Here is a 22,500-nt window from a genome sequence, read left to right as displayed (position 1 = left end):
CACACACACACACACACACACACACACACACACACACACACACCCATGATACCAACATCGTCTTTATTAAGCCTTGATTCATTCTATATTGTTTCAGACTATTTTTAAGAGATATTCAGTAGAATTAGTTTTTACCCCCATAGAATCTCTCTCTCTCTCTCTCTCTCTCTCTCTCTCTCTCTCTCTCTCTCTCTCTCTCTCTCTCTCCACACACACACACACCCATGGTACCAACATCGTCTTTGTTAAGCCTTGGTCGTTCTGTATTGTTTTAGGAAATTTTTTAAAAGATATATTGTACAATCAGTTTTTACCTCATAGAATCTCTCTCTCTCTCTCTCTCTCTCTCTCTCTCTCTCTCTCTCTCTCTCTCTCTCTCTCTCTCTCCCCACCCTACGTAGTGACACCCGCCTTACTGTGACTTTCGTCAGTTAGTGAAGTTTTTTAGATATTTAAGGTACTTTAGAGCTTACGTTCTGTTATTACCATACTGACTCTCTCTCTCTCTCTCTCTCTCTCTCTCTCTCTCTCTCTCTCTCTCTCTCTCTCTCTCGTTACCTCGCTAGAATATACATTTTTTCTCAATTTCAGGTCAAGTAAACTAAAAATAATAAATCTACAAACAGGTAAGGAAACAGGTAAGTAAAGTAATGAAGGGGAAACTTGAGATTACAAAGACCTTGTCATTTATTTGTTTATTTATTTATTATGAGGTTTTTACCGATTATTTTCAAGTTCAAAAGCTACTGGGACGGAAACCTAGTGCACTCATCTAGCCCAGGCCTGATGGAAACATGAAAAAGTTATAGTGGAGCTCATTAAAGGGTTTATTATAATCATTGATATTGGCAGAGGCAGCAGTAGTAGTAGTAACTACTGTTAGTAGTAATAGGTTAAAGCCGTGCAGTCATTCATACGAAAAGCCAAGACTGGAATCGGTCTCCATGTCTTCATTTTAATGTAATTTATAAACATCGAGTAAAAGTGAAAACGAAAACCTTAATCAGATTATGCAAAATAAACATTTTTTTGTTTTGTTTTGTTTAACAAATAGCTATTAAAAGCGATTTTCAACGTTTGTGTGTGTGCGCCTGTGTGTGTGTGTGTGTGCATGCATACACGTTTGCATACAGGTGCAAGTCTACAACAGCGCTCTTTTCTGTGTATACGTTTTGCATAACCGAAGGTAAATTGTCCTGTTAGGTCAGATCCGCAGATATCTACTGTATCCTTTTTAACTGGAATTTTTTATATATATTTGACCAGCTCTTTTTAGAATGCATTCACTGAATATAAATATATATTTTTTTCCTAAAAAATAGTGAAATGGACGACAAAACGGATTCTGAATTGCCATGGTTTGTAAGGGAAAGATGGACTATTCCCCAGTAAGAAGACACTTCTTGAATAAAATCCTGAATATATTAGACTTTTTTCATGTTAAAAGGAATAGAATAACTAAAAATCAAACAAGTTTCCAGCATTTATAATAATATTGAAACAATCGTACTGGTATTTCTTATTAGAAGATCTAAAGTGATAGTCACCTAGATTTCCCTTTTTCAATTTATTTTGTGCATTTTTATTTCAAAGATAACTAAAATGTATAAACTTCATTCTCTTGTGACTGGACGTTTTATCTTTACTTACTGACTTTCCACAACCATTTTGTAATCTTTGTTCTTTTTGTAATCAAGCACACGTTTAACTATTCCTGAAATATGTACTTTCATTACCTCTCCGTTCTGTTATTCATATTCCGGAAACACTGGCTTCATTAATGAGGTTCTTATAAATCTTACTAATGATGCTTGCCCAAAAACCAAGTACAGTAAGGAGCACTTACACCAACCTTAACGATGTCCCATAAAAATACTTCTGTTTACGCTCCCCGGAGCACAGAAGGAATTTGTGTGGGAATAAGGAGCTTTGACGCACCTGTCGTTTTGTAAAGGAAGAAGAAGAAGAAGAACGTAAAGTATTATTCTTTTCCTTCTTCTTCTCCTGAAAATAAAGAAGAAAAAGGAAACTACTTGGAAGTCGATTAACCTGATGTTTTGTGAAGAACTACATCTATTTAGTAGGAGTGTAATGCGCGTTTGTGTGTATGATACTGTATATATACACACACAATCACACATACACACACACCCATATATATATATATATATATATATATATATATATATATATATATATATATATATATATATGTGTGTGTGTGTGTGTGTGTGTGTGTGTGTGTGTGTATGTGTGTATGTGTGAATGTATGTATATATATACTGTATATATACACACACATATATATATATATATATATATAATATATGTATATATATATATATATATATATACACATATATATATATATATATATATATATGCATAAATATTTGTGTGGGTTTATGCCCTTTCTTGCAGTCTTTCGTCAGTTTTCATCAAGTGTTGAAATTAGCACATGCAGCATCTATACCTTTCTGGCAAGACCTCTAAAATGTTCAGTACTTCTAACCTTCAAGGTTGGAGTTCTGAAGAGACAAAAATTTCTACATTGCTGTTAAATTTATCTGTTCTTAAGCCGACAGCTTTTTCAGCTAGTAAATTATGGCTGTATTAGATTAAGTATAGAAATACACTCCAGTATTATTGGCAAGTACAATTACAAAAGTTGATTAAAAACATGAATAGAAAAAATAATGAAAATTAGCGCAAATTCCACAGTTCAGAAAACGTGAATAGCAACACATTTCACAGACCAGGATGATATTCCATGACTCCTCCAGCTCCAGTGAGTCCCAGTGGGCTACAGCCATTTTCTATCCAGCGTAGTTCATATCTCGATGCTTTCACGGGGTTTACAAATTTGTAAGATTAGTTAATAAATCTATAAACTACGTTGGTCTCAGATTCCTTGAATCCCCGAGAGGCGGCGATGTGTCTCAGTGCAATTTTGGATACCAAGTGGCTGAAGACTCGTATCAGTAATCATTTGGAGCTGTGGTTTACTTCCGTGTAAAGTTGAAATCTCCTCTCTGCGTCCGTCCAAGGATTTCATGCCTTTCCCCAATTAGCCTTGTTTTTGACAAACTCTTTTTTTCTGTTTCCGCCAAGTGCAAATGCACACGCGGAATCTATGACTCTCCGGCAACACCTTTACAATTTTCAGTGCTTCAAGTTTTGGAGATGTCTTCGGGGCTATAGGAGATCTACAGTGGAACAGACCAATATGCTTCCCTTGAATCCTCCGGCTTCAGAGAGTCCCTTTGGCCTTCAGTCGTGTTGCATCAAGCTTAGTTCAAATAGAGAAAATTTCACGTCTCCTCAGAATTGAAATTCATAAACTACTGTGGTCTCAGGATGACGATGTCTCTCAACGCAAGAGTGGCTGCTAGGCTGGGCGAATGAAGACTTGCAGCTGCGGTTTTCTTCTGCGCGAGGTTGAAGTCGCTTCTCCTCATCCATCGAAGGAAGTTCATGACTTCCTACTTTCAGTCACATATTTTTGGTATAGTCTTTCCCAAAAAAAAGTTGATTGAAAGTGGAAAGGCATGGACTTCATTTTCATCAGATGCTTATATACTGTACATTGGCATCTGCAATTTTCTGGAAACACCTCTTGAATTTCCAGTACTTCTTATCTTCCGGGTTGCAGTCTTGAAGACTTATACTATCTTCAAATCTGTAAAGTGCGCTGGTCCCAGATGCTTCTAATCTCTGTGAGATGGTCTCTTCTCCACGTCCATCCAGGATTCCAAGCCTTTCGACTTTCCATCATTTTTTTTTTTTTTTGTAGTCTTTCTCTCATTTTCATCAAGTGCTAATGCACGTGTGGGATCTATGATTCTCTGGCAACTTCTGTACAATTTCCAGTGCTTCTCATCATCTGGGTTGAAGTTCTGAAGACTCTTAGCTGTACTCTCTTCCAGCTGTGGTTTAGGTCTCTGTGAAGTTGAAGTTGCTTCTCCGCATCCGTCCAAGAATGTCCATCCCTTTCAACTTTTAACCATCTTTTCGGAAAGAGTCTTTTTTATTTCTTTACCAGGTGCTAATGCGTTTGTGGCATCTATGATTCTCTGGCAACATCTCCACAATTTCCAGTGCTTCTTATCCTCCTGGTTGAAGCTTTGAAGACTTGCACTATCTTCAGAACTAAAGAGATCTACAGTGGAACTACACTCCAATATATAGGTGAGCAAAGTAAAAAAAACTGATTAAAAACAAGAATTCAAAATTAAAATCAACAAAAATTTCACAGTTCAGGAAAACTGAAAAATAACATATTTCACAGACCGGGACGCTTCTCCTCGAACCCTTGGCCTCCAGAGACTTATAAATCTGATCTCTCTCTCTCTCTCTTTATATATATATATATATATATATATATATATATATATATATATATATATATATATATATATATATATATATATATATATATATATATATATATATATATATATATATCATATATATGTGTATATGTGTGTAAAAGGAGCGAGCGAACACCTATAGCGGTCAGGTAGGTTCACCTCAGGTCCCACTAAGACTGGTTCACCTATACTTACTGGTTCGCAAATCTCAACATGAGAGTGAATGATAATATGACATAGCGTAATCAAAGTTATATTATAAAACTTAAGTCCCTGCGGACAGAAGCTATATTGAAACTTAGTTTCTTTTGGAAACTCCATTCTTTTACTTAGATCTAACCATCGCAAATAGCCATAAAACGCCTAGCACGTTGGCTTTCGGGTCTGATTAACACCCATTGCGTTTACACCACACCAGTAAGTTATGTTAAAAGTTTCTTTAGCTTTTTTTTTTTAAGTCAGGTAATTAATCGTATGTTCATCCCTCTTATATATTCCGGCTTGGAACCGGCAAAAGTGTATAAAATTTTCTGGCTGAAAATTCATAACTTTCAGAAAAGAAAAAACAAACATTCGTTTTCTGATTGCTCTGTTAAGTGAATCTTCTTTCTCTATACTACCAGCCTTTGAAGTTCTCTCTACCCTCTTACGTTTTCGCAGATTCTAACATTTTCCACCCTTATTCTCACCTCATTCTTCCCAGTGGGTCTTTTAAGAAGAAGAACGTTAGATTGCCCATCCCGTCGGCTTCTAAAATTAAGTAGAATAATTTACCCCAGTGGGTCTTGTAAGAAGGAAATTAGATTGCCTGTCCCGTCGGCTTCTACAATTAAGTAAGAAATAAAGATAGTTTACAAAGTGCCTAACTCATGAGGTTGTGTGTACCCAGAACCATTCGCGTTCGTATGTTTGTGAAATATTTCGCTGCTGATAAAGACCGTGTTCCAGCTCTGTTCCCTGCGGTCGTTTCTACTTTGCATTTTGCATTACTATTCAAATTTTGAGAGGGGGAAGCACCGACCTTGCAATTATGCCCCTCTCCCCAAGTCCCCTCAACCATTCCGACGCCCTTGGTCGGAAAATTAGAGAACAAAATTTCTTTTTCCACGATAGAATGAAAGTTCTCTCGGTCTCTTGTTAACGATGGAAAAGTACCTTTATTGAATTGCTATCATTACACATTCATGGTAGGGATGAGGTCCACAGTCTATTTTTTTTTTTTATCGAAAATGTCCTTTTCATTGGGCGATTGTGACGTGGAGGGTCTGTGTCAGTGACCCTGGTAGTTGCAACGCCAGGTAACTTGCGATCAAGCTGTTGATGCTTATTGAAAGGTGAAAGGTTGTAAGTCTTGTGATAAAGGAGCAAGGGAATAGGGAATTTCTAATTCCACAGAGCAAATGCGGAAAATGGTGGCTTGGGATATTTTAGATGGCTTCAATCTTGAAGGAACTTTGTGAATATTAAGATTTCCCTGCCCTCAGCAAAGACTGTTGTTCGTCCAATATTTAGTTTATTTCCTTATTCATTCAGACCTTGTTATTTTACTTAAAGATTTGTATAGTACAGTAAAGTCAAAATTTCTATAGTTATAACTGAAATCGTATATAAAAAGTTTATTCTCCAGTGACTGGGCTGCGGAACAAAATTTTCTGTACTCTTGCCATATCTTTCAAGCAAGGAATATCTGGAAGGGTTGTTGTTGTAGTTGTGCAGTGCTGTCGAAACCGTAAATCATATCGTTATTTACACTAGCCAGATTAGTGTGTAATGCTTAGGCAGTCGTAATTTTCTACCTGGTCTTTACTTGTAAATTTATACCTATCACTGTCGGTTTCTACATAGCTCCTTTTGAGCAGTTTCTTCCTCCACAATTGCAGAAGTTTTCCACAGAAATTGTCGATTAGGGGTCTGGTCGACACGACCAAGGTCGATCCATCTTAGTCAAAGAGTCCTCTGTCATCGTACCTGATCCTTATAAAGATTCTTATTAATAATATTACAAATAAAAAATAAATAATAGGTCCAAATACTAATTTTCTTCTTGCTCTTCAGATTTTTATTGTCAGTAAACGGTTTAATGTTCATGTAATGAAGGGTAATTAAAATAAATTTCATTAAATTTGAAATAGTGAGGAATAATTAAGTGAAACGTTAATTAACCAATGAACGTGAATATAAAGATATTAAAGATAAGTAAATGCTTATTAAAATACAGGCATAACTAATTGGTTTGAATTGTTATGCATAATCAATTCTTGTGAAACGATACACATACGCTGCCTAGATGGACAGCTACCATCCAAGCAGATGAAAAGAAGCCAAAGATTTTTCTTTTTAACGGTAAAATAAGGATTCTTTTATACGTTCCCTGGGGATTGGTTGAGATATAGTGTCATTACTAAGTACGTGTATGCTAATATTCTAAGACAATCAAAAAGCTTATTTGTGTGTGATTAGATTTTTGTATGGCATTTGATTTACATTGTTAAATTATTAAACATTCTTATTTCATCTCCATACCAACACATTGCCTCCTGCAGTGTGAGCGGAAGTCTCAAGTTTAATTCTTTGTAACTGTTCCACTTTCTGTAACGTAGAGTTTTATTTTAATATTTTCATGTGTAATTTCTTATCCAGTAAATTGCAAACTTGTTTTCTTTTGCATCTTTTCATTGAAATTATAGTATAATGAAATAATGACCCATAAAATATAAAATGAATATCTCTTACACAATAACTGTCTTTTTCACGGAAATTTACAGAAAAAAAAAAACAAGAATAAAAAACATCTCAAAATCTAATTATCTTCTTTGTGGGACCAGATCGGTAGGAGCTGCTGCAGAATCGACGTTACCGAGGTGGTCAGTTGCTACCTACTGATGGGTCAATGGCGCGCATGCGCAAACAGTCGATCTTAATTATTTTGCTTCTTTCTTGTAAAACTTCAGACTGGCGTGTCTAAAGACATCACGAACTGCTATTTAGACTCAATATGATTGATAGTTTTGTATGAAAATAAGCTTGTGCTTATTATACGAAATTGAAATTCGACATCAGATTTTTTAATTTGTCAAAAATCACCTGCCATTATCCTTCTTTAAGTTGTAGTTTTTCAAAGCAAATCGTCGTCACTGTGATGCTTTCAAACCATTTCAATATTTAAAAACTATCTCCATCATAAAAGCAGGAATTTAATTAGAATTTTAAATGTTAAAGTCCACAATTATGTATAGGTGGTACATTTAATCAATATGTCAGCATGAACGACAGACGAAAACTGCATTATATTTAAAATAAACCTACTACGCAATCCATAATGGTGATATGGACCATCGCACTTATAACAAACAAAATTCTCTTGTGCTATTTACTTGCCATCGATCGCATCAGCAAACAACAGTCATCGGGATAATGGCACTGTTGACTGGCACTGTTGCTGCTAACACTGAAAAATGGAACTTTAAATATCGTTGTTTGAATCTGTCAACTCATCATCCGCAGGGTACGTTACAGTAAATGCTCAGACAATTTTGTCCTCACAATTTTTATATTTCATAGTGACACGTAAACGAAACTTTTTTTACGTCAATCGAGGCCTTGAACTGAAGAATGTATTTACTTCCTTTATTGTTCACTTACGGACATCTCTTCGATATAACAAGGACGTTCACACCTGTCCTTTAATGTCTGTTGAAAGTTTCAGTAATGCCTTGTGTTTACAAGGCCGGGGCATTGGTCCTTCAACGCCTCTCTAACCACTGGATTGAGGAGGGGTCTTCCCTTCCTTTTTGTCGACCCTCAATCCCAAACCTCTTCCACAGATATAGAAACCTTCCAGTCCTAGACTGTCTTTCCATTAGATGAGTCGCGGCGTCAGGCACCTTGGAGATATCTCGCTGTTCACTGTTCGCCTTATTAGTCAAGCAAATATGCACCATTATTGTCACAAGTAAATTCACTCGTTTTCTTTCTACCTCACGAATTATGGATTAAGAGCTTAACTCGGCCCTAATACCTGTATCACTGAGCTTGGTAACGGTTCTTAGATGCTGTTATTTTTCATTAATGAAGATGAATGACCTAGAAGTAATTCGAACATAAGAGGGGTAGATTCCTTATATATATCGATGGTTCAGTGATAAGAAATGCAAGACTATAGTACAGATCTGTATTTTTATAGGCTTATCTCGATTTCTATGATCTATCATCCCTTCAGGATTCAGATTCAAGTCTTTCCTCTTGTTCTCAATACTTTTGATCATTTTCAGTGTGCCCTGATGCGTGTGATTTCAAAATACCTTTAGGGGACAGCTGCCTACATTGTGTCCTGTACAGTTCACTGTTGATGGCAATGAAAGTACTTAACGGCATCCCTTCCGCCTACAGCTGAATTGTTTTCTGACTTTTGCTTATAATCCGACCCAGTTGGTCTGTTACCAAAAAGCTGCCAAGTTTTTTCAGCGTTCTTTTATCTGTTTTCTCTCCAGACCAAAAAAAAAATAAGCCCTGCCCTTTAAATGTCGATATATGAGACAGATGACAGGTGTATCTGGACACATTGACTGTAAATTCCGTTAGGCGTTAATGCTTTCTTATCCTCGAACAGGCAAGGCCTCTAATCTAAGCGATGCTCAAGAGGCAAAGAATCATTTATCACATTTGATTGCTAGTGACACTTAATACTCGTATATCAATACAAACAGATGGTTTACAATGTTATCGTCCTAATGTGAAACGCTTAGTCGTCTTACGTCTCTCTCTCTCTCTCTCTCTCTCTCTCTCTCTCTCTCTCTCTCTCTCTCTCTCTCTCTTTGAAACTTGTAATGTCCTCTTTTACCAAATGAATGAAACTCTGATATTCCCTTACCTTTACGATAGCTATTGCTTATAAGTTCATTTAAACCCTCATGCCTTTCTTGTTCCCAGTTATTTTCCCTTTATATTCATTTACCCGTTTTGTTCCTCATTATACATAATTAATAATGGACTTTCATTTTACTCATCTCCTCTTTAGTATGCTCTTTCATTTTTTCGAATGCGTGCTACCTGTTTTGTAGAATATTACAAGGCAAATTCACGCACGCCCGTAGACTTAGTACCTAAATAAACTCTACGAATTTATCACACCTCATTTCGGTATACATACAACTTACTTTCTGGAAAAGAATAGCCTACTGTGAGTGGGGTAAGACATCACTGGCACCAAAGGGGGTGGGGGTGGGAAGGGGTGACATGCAAAAAATAACCAAAAACAACAGATATTAGTGTCTAATCCATAGTTTTTGAGGTCGCTGAGATGATTGGTGACACTCCCGATATCCTTAAGTCCAAGTTCAGCCCTAGGAAGGTTGGGGTGAGAAGGGGTGAAAAATAAAATGTCAAAAATTACAGATATTAGTGTCTAATCCATAGTATTCTAGTCGGTGAGGTGAATAGTAATGTAACACTCCCAGTGCCCTTTAAGACCAAGTTCAGCCCCGATAGGAATGGGGGATGAGAAGGTGTGAAATATAAATGTCAAAAATGCTGGCAATGTTACTGAAGCAACTATCTTAACAGGAAAGATAGAGAGTGAGAGGGAAACGAAGTGAGAGAGAAAGAGAGTAGAGGGGAGTGTTAGGGAGGAGAAAGAGGGAAAGAGTGAAGGAGAGCTAGAGAGAGAGAGGAAGTGAGAGAGAGAGTAGAGGGGGTGTTAGGGAGGAGAAAGAGGGAAAGAGTGAGGGAGAATTGAGAGAGAGAGAGAGAGAGAGAGGAAGTGAAAGAGAGAGTAGAGGGGGTGTTAGGGAGGAGAAAGAGGGAAAGAGTGAGAGAGAGAGAGAGAGAGTTTATCGGTTGTCTTTCAGAGTTTTCCCAGGCAGCACCGAGTTGGTCAGGTAATATATATATAAAATATGAGCGAGAGCGTAAGTATATTGGGAACTGTTTTACCCGGCGTCGGTTTCTCTCTCTCTCTCTCTCTCTCTCTCTCTCTCTCTCTCTCTCTCTCTCTCTGCTACCCAAAACGGCCAGTCAACGGCTAGGTACCCGATTCACCGCTTAGATCAACAGAAGCATCCATAATTTTAGGGTTAGACTTATTCAGTAAATGAGATTCGATAAGGCACTGTCACATGAGCACATTTTTTGACATATTTTTGCATCTGATGCCATAGATAGTTGGCCCAAAAGCCAGAAGTGGTAGCATAGGTATTCGTTTTTTTTTTTTTTTTTTTTTTTTTTTTTTTTTTTTTTGCTGCCAATCACCGTCACCTTCGACTGAGGGGAAGAATAGCTTATGTAATACACTCCCAGCCGACGACGATATTGTCTAAATCAGAGCAATAAAGGCATGATTAACTAGTGCTGTTTGAGTTATATTACTTAAAGAAAACACCATAACATATTTTATAACACTCTAGGGGCGAATTATTCCTTTTATTACTTCTATGTAAAACAGTTTTTATAGGAAAGGCCTGTAGCATGTAGGTTTCAGTATTTTTAATCAGATCTACTGAAAAATATTTTAATTAAAGCATAACGTTTTATTAGATAGACTTGTGTACAAAATGGATAGCATTTACCGTATCATTTGTTGAATGAATAATTACTGTTGCTTCAAGTAACAGAAATACCTGTTTGCTACTTTCAGCCATTCAGTCGTATGACAACAAAATATTTGGTGCCCATTTCGGCGGTACAGTTGAAAAAGAAACACTGTGTATGACATCGCCAGAAGTGTTAATACATTTTATATTACTCAGTGCCACTAAGATAATAGAAGTGGGGTATAATTTCAACTAAGGAAATAAAGCAAATGACGGAAGGCTCAATAAGGAACAGCAGCGGTGGGATGGGGTTAAAAAAGAAAGAGGGTATTTGGTTCAAGTGTTATTATGATATGGTTATTGAGAAGTTTGGAAGCAAAGAAAACAGGCTATGTGTAGCATATATAGGGCAAGAGAAAGCTTATGATATAACTGATAGAGATGAAGGATGTTGAGTGGCGAGGATGTTTGCTGTAGAAGGTAATTTGTTGAGAGCGATTTAAAGTTTTACGTTGAACACGGAGTGTGGTAGATTATGTAGTACAGAAAGGGTGAGTAATGTGGAGACACGAAGTGATAAGAGACTTAGTTAATAGGCTAATATGGATCAATTTTGTAAAAAAAAAAAAAAAAAGTAAACAATAACAGGTCGCTGAAAGACGTGTATAATTGGCTGTAAGGAGGCAAAGAAGACTTACAAAGCGCTACATAGAAAAGGTGGAAGAGGCAATGGAACGGAAGAGTCTTAAGGTGAGAAAGTGTATGAGACGGAGATGATTAGTGCAGTGTTTACGGAGGTTCAAAGGGATGCTGATGAAGCTTCTGCGAATGTGTATCAAGGGACAAATGTTGCGAAAATATTCTGCATCGTGAATTCTTCCATGATTCTGCAGTTGAAATATGAATGCAACGGTAACCTTTCTCCTGATGTCTGGAGCCGCCCCTGTTAAAGGAATCAGCTTAATTTATATATATATATATATATATATATATATATATATATATATATATATATATATATATATATATATATATATATATATATATATATATATATATATATATATTATATATTTTTTTTTTTTTTTTTTTTCTTAATCATATTGAATGTGCTACTCGCCCACCAGATTTAAACACCTTAGCAAAGAGAGATTTTCATGTTTTATTCATAATGCTAAACAATTTTGGTTTATCTAATCAAAGTTAAAGAGAAACAGCGTAGTTAACGATTACAAGCTGGAATGTATTTTATCCACTTGCTTCATAATGTTTATAAAAATGAGATACCTAATTTTCCGAGGAATGTATTATTCGTTTTGTATTTTCCACGAAGATTATTAATAGTACGGTAGTTACGTTTAAGATAAAATTGTTTCCTTAATGCAGGATTTCTTTTATCCATTACTTGGTCATTATTTATATAAATTTTGTTTTGTTATGGAAACTAAGATAAAATTCCAATTTGCTTAAGGCACTAAACATGTTACATATAAATTCTAAACCTGACTGGTTGTTAGCGAACTGCCGTTTGTACTTCGGCCAAAAGTCGACCAGTAGGAGGTTCCCTTACGTCTGAGCTGCACTTGAGGATCATTTCGTCAAAGTTCCGGGCGAAGGAGGTCGGGACAATTTCCTCCCAAACTGTGGATGGCGTAATGGTGAGCATTGTGTTCTGCGTAGTTTCGCAAAGGGTTCTTTTTTTTATTATCAATTCTTGGTGGCTTTTTACTGCTTTTAGTTTCATCTTCACGAGGCTACCGTTTTCAACCATGGTGATATTTACGAAATCCCGACCGCTTAGCTATTCATATAATTCACGGTGAAATGGATAACCTAAAGGTGGTATTTCATATGGTGTGTATATGGGTTTTCATAAATATTTGCGCAAGTTTACATTTTGGCATGAGAAACTGTGGAAGCCTATGTGCGATTAGGTAACCTTTTCATTAATTCTGAAGCTGTTAATCGAATTGTGTTGCTACATACGAATTTCCCGATATTATGATTGAGTAGCGTTGAATGTCTTTCAAGAATATCTATATTTATTGTTTTATGTGTTAGTAACAATGGTAACCATATTGACAAAGTAAGGTCAATCTTAGGGGAAAGGTTTGATAAATTTTAGCCCTGTCAGGTTAAGCTCTTTATCATTTAAAGTCGCCATTATTAGTCAAAACACCGTGGTTCCGTTCAGGAATCGCCTAAACGCATGGCTGAGGCGACCGGCGTGATGAAACCGTTCATTGTGTGGCACCTGTTAAATCGAGCACCTGACGTGACACCGACGAAAGAATTTGATTGTATAAGTGACCCCAAAACAGCATGACAACATTATAGAAGTGTACACTTGCTCAAGTCTGAGCGAGGTTATTTGAAAGGCATATACACTTTTGGCTTTCCCTAGTTGGGAATTCACCTTTATTCCCATTTCTTTAATTCCAAGGATGGATGGAAGTGCGCCTTTTAACATTGATATTCGGTCATCCATCGCTTTGGCCTTTGCATCACTTCTGTCGTTATAATAGGCTGGTAAATCGTTGGTCTGAAGTAGTACTGGTTTTTGGCTTGTGACTGGTGACAAGTCAGTATTCAGCTTGCAAGTCTGCTTGCAGGGATGGGAGAGTAACCAGTAACAAGTGACTAGGTCGAATTTAGTAGTGTGCTTGAGTGATCCGTTATAAGATAATGGTGTTTTATAAGTAGGATCGTTTCGTTTAAATTTACTTTTTCGGTATAGCAAGTTGGACTTTGGAACATAGTGACATGTAGTGGGTGATAACTTCAGATATTTTTGATATGCAAGAGCGTTTTTAATAAGAACTGGCTTAGCATATGGACAGTATAGTTAGTTAGTTAAGAATAGGTTCGATGTGAATCAGGCTAAGCTCATAATTATGACAAGTGAAATTTTATTAGTTGTCAATAGTACTGGAAATTTTAGTGAAAAATTATTTTTGTCAAAATATGTTTGACGCATAAAGACTAGCATTTTACCAGTATCCTTGACCTTGTACTTATTCTGAGATTCGTATTTTCATCATAGCCGGAGTGGCAAGGAGGGTGTTGAATTACTTGGTTCCTTGATTATAGAACTTCCAAAGCAAATTCAAATAATTTTATTAAAATTCAAATGGTATGAGGCTAAGATTGCTTAAGTAATCGGCTAAAAAATTTTCGAGATATATTCCATTACTGGCTACCTGTTATTTTAAAAGGACTATTCCATCCATGAAAGGATGTTTAATTTTGCTTTTCATTTGTTAGGGAAGAAACTCGAAACTCCTAAATGCTAAAAGTTTATTCTGCGTAAGTTCCATTATAGTAATTTGATTTATCGAACCTTCCTAGCATAAAGAGTATAACAAGGCTATTTGAGCTAATTTCACATAATGAATCTCATACCCATAATTACGTCAGTCTCATATGACTTTTTCATGTGTGATGGTGTTTACATGTGTTAAATTATCGAGGGGTGAAGGTTTTGCGATCCATGGACGATAGAGGTTTTGCGATCCATGGACGGTAGCGGTTTTGCGATCCATGGACGATAAAGGTTTTGCGATCCATGGACAATAACGGTTTTGCGATCCATCGACGATAACGGTTTTGCGATCCATCGACGATAACGGTTTTGCGATCCATGGACGATAACGGTTTTGCGTCCATGGACGATAAAGGTGTTGGCATCCATGGATGATAGAGGTTTTGCGACCCATGGACATAAGCATAATTCCATTTAGTAAGGTTATCCAGTGGTTACTATATTCCCATTCGGTAAGATTATCAATCAGTATTCTCTTCATGAGAAAGTGAAGTATTTCCACCGTGTATCTGCTTTAGGTTTGGTAAACCTAGGAAGCAGTATGGAAACCTTTCGAAAAAAAGTTGTTGGAACACTTTAAGAGAGGCGTGATAGCATTTGCATTAATTCAGTGGTACTGCAAGAAGCTGCCCAGCTGTAAAGCACGAAGCGATTTCTTAAATACCAATTATGCTTTAACAGTTATATCTCAAAGCATCTTTTAGTTTTAAGACACCTATAGTTTTCGCTTGGAAACACGTAATGTTCTTTTAACGTCAACTCAAAAACTATTTTCAACAACTTTAGGGAAATTAATTTAATGAAATAAGAAAATTTTACACAAGATGATGGTAAACTTGTGTACTGTAACTGCATATAGATCCAAACCCCTTTTCCTCAATGACAGTCTAACGAAAGCAAAAGTAAACAGTATATGTAACTGTTTCCACATCCCATCAAGTATGGCGGTTTATTTTACAATAAAAGATTTTTTAGTTTATTTGGAATGCCTAGGAAGCCGAATAACATTTTTAAAATTGGCGCATAACATCAGATCAGATTCAGTCAGGAAGAAATATGTATCTCCTGTAGCATAACCTGCCTGAGAACTCCAATCAGTCCTCAACCCAACAAAAGAATTATGAATAAAAGTAGATTGAGAAGTCGTGCTCCGTGTACGGACATCAGAACAAAGACAGTGATTCGGAGACAAACTTCATTCGAAGCGTTTAATATAACTACAGTCCTCAAGTCTTGGTGCCCAAACTGTCATTTCCTTTCCTGTGGCTTGACTTCTCTACATCTGAAGCTGTTACTGAGCTGAAATTATGATGATAGATAATCTTACAAGTAGTCAGATATGCTTATATATACACACTCGTGTAAGCTTTACAGTATAATACAATGTATATTTTTTTTAATCATTTTCTCAGCTGTAACCTTAGTTGAGAGAGCAATATGCTATTTCAACAGGGAAAGCAGCCCACTTAGGAAGAAAATTGCTTTAGTAACGAATAAATTGCCTAAATGAAATGAACAAATGGATAAAATTAACTATTAAAAGACTTTCGTGTGCCAGCCTTGAAAAGACTCATTTGGACCCTGTTAGTTCCAACAATTCATCGAAATGATTTGGAAAATCATTTCATGATTTTTCCGGGGCTTGGACCAAAACTTACAGAAACCTGTGTGGTAATGAACCTCATAAAAGAAAAAGGAAGACAAATTAAATTAATTTTAAATCTAGTACTACGTTGTGGATATTATAGCCTGGATGGATCTAAATTCAGATGATCAGAGTTGATATTTTATTTTAAAAATGAAATAGCAATCTGGACAACGAAGCCAGACAACGTTAAGATATGTAGTCAGAATTTTTATTGTTTTTATCTAATACGAGTCTGCTCAGCTACTGGAAACTAAACTAGAGAACAACATTTCAGCTTTGAATTATATGATAAATATTTCCTCAGGATCGCCAGGTCTCCAGAAATGTTCTCTATACTTCAATACTTGATAGACCAGACGTGTGCACTTATACGCACATGCACTCCCACCAACACAAATACATACACAGCAGCATAGATATATTCATACTCCCACGTGCGAAATTGAATAACAGAGAAATAATTTTCCAAACGCTGAACAAGGCAAACGCTCTTTCATTCGAGGAAATTCAGCAGTAGTTACTTTTGGGTTCCTCATTGTCATGCAGGACTGTGATATATTTTGCCTCACTGCTCGAGCAGAGATCAGAGGAAACTCATCTCCCAGATGGCTTTATTAGCGATGCCTTACGTCCATAGCACAGTAAGACTTTAACATGGTAAGGACAACGGGCAATTAGCGGTAGATTAGAGTGTCTGGAAGCCTTATGTATATATGTCCCTTCGTACAGAAGAAACATTGTCCGAGGGCAAATGAGATTAAGCTTGACCTCTCGCGACAAGCCAAGGGCCGTAATTCAACAAAGACAAATCCTGAGAGAGACCGCCGCTCTTCCTCTCCTGGATCTAAACTAATCTCGAGATTATATCGAAGCTTGACTGCATCAGATCCCTCGCTCAAAGGCTGTTCGCAGTGTGTAATTCCGTCCTCCGAGGCCCAAATGTTAGTCTGAAATGGAGAGAGAGAGAGAGAGAGAGAGAGAGAGAGATACAAAGCGGGAAACAAATAAAAATCGCTAAATGAAGCATATAGAAAATGATGTAAGCATCGTGCGATTGGTCGCTGGAAACTAAATCCCAGAAAATTAACCTGAAATGGTCATTCGCCAACGTAGTTTGTATAAGAAGACTAGTTCTTCACTTGTTCTCGCGCGGGAGTTCTTTAACCATTGTTAATGGGACTTCGATATTCGTCGCATGATAGCAATAGCATAGAAAAAGAGTTAAGGTTCGATAGAAGTTGAAGATTGACGTTAGGAGTTTATATGTATTTGTTTGTCCCCTTTAGTTCAATTAAATTTGATCTTGCAGCGTGAATACTTTGAACATAAAGAAGGATTCTTTTTTTCAAGGAGGATTATTTATCTCAGAGTCCTGTGGCTATTGAGATTCACATTTAACCGTCAATATACAGGATATATATAACATCTGCTGGAATACCAGAATTTGGAGTTAATGTCAGTGTGTTCGCTTGGTTTGTACGGACTTTTTATGTTTATATGCACACATATATATCTTGAGTTTGTATGCTGCATTTAATGTAGAAATTGCAAGATGAAAAAATTATAGTATTATGCTTGTAAATTTAGATATTCAGTAATATAACAAGTTACGCAGTCTCGAAAAACGTGAGTCGTATAACAGAGAAAAATGTGAAATCAATAGAAAGACGGATGGGATATGAGCGGTGTATGTAAATTCGATGGCGTAAATCACAAGCCTCCACAACCTGTCACGCAGCCGCTATGTCTCTCCTCGTCCTTTTAAGAGAATAGAAGGGGGAAATGGGAAGAGATTTCTCCTGACGAAGTTATATTACCTTGAATCGCTTTGGATATAGGATTTCTCTCTCTCTCTCTCTCTCTCTCTCTCTCTCTCTCTCTCTCTCTCTCTCTCTCTCTCTCTCTCTCTCTCTCTCTCTCTCGATGTAAATCTAGCTTGGTCGATGGTTTGAAGATCAAAACTGAACAAGCAGTGCAAACAGTTATGGATGTGCATATGCCATTTATAGGAGACGATTTAAATAATAATAATAAATAATAATAATTCTATTGAAAATCAAAAGATTAGGACCAATACATTCTGCACATTTCTTGTAAATTAACTACAAACGAGATAATAAGTTGATAGCAAGTATAGTTAATACCATACATTAGACTTATGTAAAGTAAAAAGCTGTGTTCAGTCTCACGTTTTCATGGAAGAAACTCGTAAGGTTCTAAGAGATCGTTGTTTAAGTACTAAGGTTTTCCAGAACCGACTGGGACATGGAAGTTGAACTGTTCTAGACAGATGATGAAAGCAGTATTATATAACTTTCGACCTTGATAACAAATGCTGTCTTTCCTTAAGAGTTGAGACGTTGTCCAACACTGCCCTCGGGCAGAAAAAACCTATGTATTGCATATTTATCACAAAAATCATGTATACATCTAGCTTCTTATTTTTTTTTTTCGAAAAGTAAACCGATGATCGGTCTCATGTATAATAACAGTAAATTCTGCAGTGGTCAGGTATTTTAATTGTCTTGTGTGCGCACTAGTGTAAAGGTTTTTGCTAATATGTGCACATATGTATGTATGTATATCATGCGTGTCTGTTCATATACACTCATCCTCGAAAGAAAACCTACTTTTGTCCTTCCTCGTAAGCTTAGGAAAAAATACCTTGGTCAATATCCGGCCCTCCCTCATTGCGCCCGCCATAAAAATCTTAAGATACTAGGTGTCATGGTAGTATGTTTAAGGGTTAACGTCCTTTTTCTTTTGAATGTTTTGCTTATATGAAAGTGCGTCAGAGAGAGAGAGAGAGAGAGAGAGAGAGAGAGAGAGAGAGAGAGAGAGAGAGAGAGAGAGAGGAAAACATTCTTGCAACTCGTCGCATGATACTTTGTCATAAATGACGTTGGCAACTTTGCAGACCGTTAAGCAGTTCGTCTGTCCTCCTAGGTGTGAAAGCATTAGTCATTTTTTTCCATGAGTTTGATCCACCACCGCAGTGGCATTTTTTTTTCAGACATGTTTATTCTCGCAAGTTTTTTTTTTTTTTTTTTTTTTTTTTTTAAGTATGGATTGATGAAAAAGCTTGCTTTGGATTTTACTCCATATTTGCCTTGTATCGATTTATGAAAAGTTAAGGATCTTTTTTTAACCTTGCTGCATATTTTCCCATTGGCATACCTTCGTTCAGTTTGATTTTTTAAACACTTACAACGTTATAATAACGAGGAACGTTGTCCTGAAATAATAATTCAAAAGACATCGAAATAATAATTCAGAGGACGTCTTGAAATAACCTTTGAAAAGAGGCACACTGTACTTATATTTTTCTTGTGTGGTTTATATTCGCTTGAGATACAAACCTGTGATCTCTCTTTACCGTGGCTTCAGATACGCCAGGAGCAGAAAGAAAAAAAAATAAGAAAATGAAAACGAACTCGCGGTTATGCGGCATGCCGGCCAAAAATTAGGCTGATGTCCCGACTACATACCTGCCATTAGTTTTACAGCCGGCAATGCCCGAGCTAGCCAGAAGCCACCTAGATTTAATATCTGTGATCAGGCGATTCGCCACCACCAAGTACGCCATCTGTAGTGGCTACTTAACCGACACAACTGGTATCCGTGTAATTCTGTAGTAGCGCTAGTGCTTTCCCTAAGATGCATAAATTGTAAAGCGTTAGCTAAAATAAAGCTTAAAAGGCAAAATAGAACCTTTTGCCATCACTTTAAATATAAAATTAAAACGTCAGTCGAATATTCTGTAGTGTGATATATTTACGTCGCGTGTAATTATGCATCTATATCCATAGTGGAATATTTACCGTTATAGGCTATTAATTTTTTTTTAGGATTTACAATTTATGAAAATCTGTTGATTTGTCTAGTGTACTGAATAATAGTTTAGTTTAATGGTTTTTTTCGCTGATTAGGCTACTGTATTGCCTGTTATAAGAAGCTCCATGCGGTGAGAAACAACCTGTAATCGGGTGTAATATACATAATTACACATATACAGTATATGAGAGAGAGAGAGAGAGAGAGAGAGAGAGAGAGAGAGAGAGAGAGAGATTATATGTAGTGTGTGTGCATGTGTGTGTATGTGTATAAAAAATAAGGATTTAATAGCTTACCGTGCTAAGTAGTCCCAGTTTCCAACACTGGAGGAACCCTTTGTCACGGCAAATTATCTGCTTTATACGATAATAAATGAGTAAAATATGGCTATTTTAGTACAGATTCATATCTGTTCACATAGGGCACGTGCCACCACAAGGCGCGTAAACACACGGTGTGTTTACATCCATCTCCCAGTGCATCAGCGTTCAAGAGCACAAACAGTGCTAGCTTGCTGCTTTTGCATCGCCACCGGCACAGTTCACTGTTACCGTATGGTTATTGACTTTCCATTTGTATCATTACAGTATTTAACACGACCTACTTTAATAAAATGGGAAAGTAAATGCAATACATTTAGTGTTCGTGAGCAAGTTCCTTTCCACAATGGTAGTGTCCTCTAAGTACGTCATAGCATCTTACTTGCCTTTGTTAGACTTTCGAGGCATTGGATTTCGCTACGGTTGAGGAACTCCATTCTGTAACTTGACTTTGGAGTACTCGAATGGAGGGTGATTTTGTAAGGTATTTTTCAAGGAAACACAAAATGACTCCTTGAAATAATGTGTGATATTTATTATTGGAAAACTATAATGTCCATATGTATATCTTAGTAAATGCTCTGTGCGTACTGTTAGGTGCTATTCTTCCATAACCAATCATAGGTTGTCTATAGGCTATGGTCGTACAATATGGGATTGTGTATGGTCATTATGACTGTTGACGCGTACGCAGTTACAACTTTGGACGTAATTACTGTAAAATAACCTGAGGAGACTCTGTAACATTGCACGGTTTCAAAAGCACTGAGAAATGGTAAGCGTTCTGACCCTGAATAAACATAACTGTCCACTTAGAGAGTAATGCTGTCAGTGCACCTCACTTACAGCATTGTAGGCATTCCTCAGGGTTCTCTGTAGTTTCCTTAGAGAACTATAGGCATTACTGAAGGTTCTCTGCAGTTTCCCTTCGGCCCTTAGCTGCAACCTCTTTCGTTCCTTTTAATGTACTACCTCCATTCATACTCTCTTTCCTCCACCTTACTTCCTAACAATTGTTTCATAGTGCAACTGCGAGATTTTCCTCTTGTTTCACCTTTAAAGCCTTATTACTCTCAATTTCCTTTTCAGCGCTTAATGACCTCATAGGCCCCAGCATTTGGCATATGGTCTAAATTTTATGCTGTAATTCCAATATACATACAGTAGCCTATATTTGCTTATCAGTTCACCCTCTGTACTATCATTCATTGACGAAGGAAATTGGGAACAAAATCTTATCTAACACCATAGCGAATTTTGAAAGGTCAGTGGTGAGTAAAATATCGTTCCCTCTATAACATCGAATTGCTTCCTCTTCCCCAGGTAGAGATGCGGTAAGAATCTTGATTCTGACCTTTTGGAAGCTGATGGAAAATCTCCGATGAAGTTTCAGAGGAAATAGTTTTAACAAGACTGACCAGGTGTGCAGATGGAGACTTGTCACTGCTGACGAAGCAGCACGTGAAGAATAGAACACCAAACCCTTTGAGGTAAGCAAAAACCGAATGTTGTAGTACGTGCAGAAGCGTATAAGAAATTTTAGCTCTTGAATTTCTGGTAGCAGACGTAGAGTTTATAAATTATTTTTTCCACTGATAGATTCACACAGTGCAACAGCTGCGCATGTGTTTGAAAAACAATTCACGATGTGGTGTTAATAAACGAATTTTTTCATTGATAGGCTTATACCATACAACAGCTGTGCTCACGTGTTTGGAAAAACAGTTCAGTATTGCGTGCAACTGGGGAACAACTCAACGTTTAAGTAGCCTTCGGAGGACGAAGATTCGGAACTTCTTCAAACGAAGTTAAATAGAAGGCATGTGACCTAGCCAAAAAGACTTTGTTCCCAGTGGGAAATAGAGAGGTGAGTTGTGGCAGACTTACTTGTATCACTGTTAGTTGTATATCTGAATTATTCTGATGTCGCTAACTTATTTACGTCTTCAGGCTTTTCGTTAACTACCACTGTCATGTTTCAGACAATTCAAATTGGAATTGATATCCCCAGGTCACAAGATGTGAATTCAGTGCCAGCTTATACGGGGATGATCTTGGAAACTCGCCGTTAAAAATTACCCGAGTAAAAGCGCTGGATCTTTGGAAGAAATAAGAAGCTGAAAATTCTTGTTTTTCCTGTAAAAGGCAGCCTGCATACTTCAGGTTTCCTATGCATCACTGCTATGACTACAATGATAATGGTAAGGATATAGCTAAAGTAATGGGTTGCTTGGACCGTAAACACCTCCTGTATATTATGTTCCACCAATGTGACTGAAGAGCATGTGTGGTATTTGTGGTTGCTATGCCATTTCAGGAGGCAACTTTAGTTTGCAGGATATTTACCTTCTAATTCATTTTCTTGAAAGTTAGGCTCTGCTATCACCTCTGTGCTGTGGTCTTCCTTATTTTGCTTCTTTCTTAGTTTTAGGTTAAAATTGTGAACTTTTTCTTTTTTATTAAGCTCGATCGTTCTCAT

At 37.0% G+C, this 22,500-nt stretch overlaps 1 long non-coding RNA gene across 3 annotated transcripts in view; it reads left to right on the top strand.

The window, feature by feature from the left end:
* The window catches only part of LOC136849195 (uncharacterized), a 105,128-nt gene that overhangs the window by 74,046 nt on the left and 8,582 nt on the right, over nt 1-22,500 (top strand). The window contains exons 1-4 of one of the 3 annotated variants that reach the window (XR_010856254.1): nt 12,464-12,555; nt 21,345-21,511; nt 21,703-21,888; nt 22,033-22,222. This is a non-coding gene — a long non-coding RNA (uncharacterized lncRNA). Of the gene's footprint in view, nt 1-12,463; nt 12,556-21,344; nt 21,512-21,702; nt 21,889-22,003; nt 22,223-22,500 lie in introns of those variants that run through there. The other 2 variants (XR_010856252.1, XR_010856253.1) reach the window with 2 other exon arrangements.

This window comes from Macrobrachium rosenbergii, chromosome 20, assembly GCF_040412425.1.
Source record: "Macrobrachium rosenbergii isolate ZJJX-2024 chromosome 20, ASM4041242v1, whole genome shotgun sequence".
Taxonomy (NCBI): Eukaryota; Metazoa; Arthropoda; class Malacostraca; order Decapoda; family Palaemonidae; genus Macrobrachium; species Macrobrachium rosenbergii.
Note: the sequence above shows the minus strand (reverse complement) of the source record. Positions and strands in the feature narration are given on the sequence as shown.